This window comes from Budorcas taxicolor, chromosome 3, assembly GCF_023091745.1.
Source record: "Budorcas taxicolor isolate Tak-1 chromosome 3, Takin1.1, whole genome shotgun sequence".
NCBI lineage: Eukaryota > Metazoa > Chordata > Mammalia > Artiodactyla > Bovidae > Budorcas > Budorcas taxicolor.
In genome coordinates, this window is record NC_068912.1 from 53,591,805 (window position 1) to 53,592,499 (window position 695).

Consider the following 695-nt stretch of genomic DNA (forward strand, 5'->3'; position numbering starts at 1 on the left):
TGTTAGCTTCTCACTTTCTAGAGTTTGTAAAAGACTGAGGCTTGAAGTTCTATAGTCCTCTCTTTTTTCACTTGTTTCTAATGTTATTTATTTATTTGTTTGGCTGTGCTGGGTCTTCATTACTGTACGGGCTTTTCCCTAGGTGCAGTGGGCAGGCGCTACTCTCTGGTTGCCGTGTGCAGGCTTCCCCCTGCAGTGTCTTCTCCTGTTGTGGTGCACAGGCTCCAGGCTCACAGGCTTCAGTAGTTGTGACTCCGCAGCTCTAACACACAGGCTCACTAGTTGTGGTGCGTGGGCTTTGCTGCTCTGTGGCATGTGGAATCTTCCTGGACCAGGGATCGAACCTGTGACTCCTGCATTGGCAGGCAGATTCTCTACCACTGAGCCACCAGGGAAGTCCCTGAATTCTTTTTTAAATTTTTTATTTTATATTAGAGTATAGTTGATTCACAATGTTGTATTAGTCTGTGTACAGCAAAGTAATTCAGTTACACATACACAAGTGTCTATTCTTTTCCCATTTAGGCTATTACAGAATATTATGGAGCTCAGTATTTCTTATCATTCTGTCTAGAATACATTACCAATTAGTTGGCCATTCAGAAGGAAAAGGTATTTTAACAATATCTGTGTAGTGACAAACCGCAATTCTGGTTTCTTCTTTACTCCAAACTACTGCTGTGCTCACAACAATT

General features: G+C 42.3%; 1 non-coding gene across 1 annotated transcript; it reads right to left on the bottom strand.

Annotated features, from left to right (window-relative positions):
- Positions 1-322: 322 nt before the first annotated feature.
- On the bottom strand, positions 323-395 carry TRNAG-GCC (transfer RNA glycine (anticodon GCC)). Its single transcript has one exon. It is a non-coding gene; the product is annotated as a tRNA-Gly (tRNA).
- Positions 396-695: the final 300 nt, after the last annotated feature.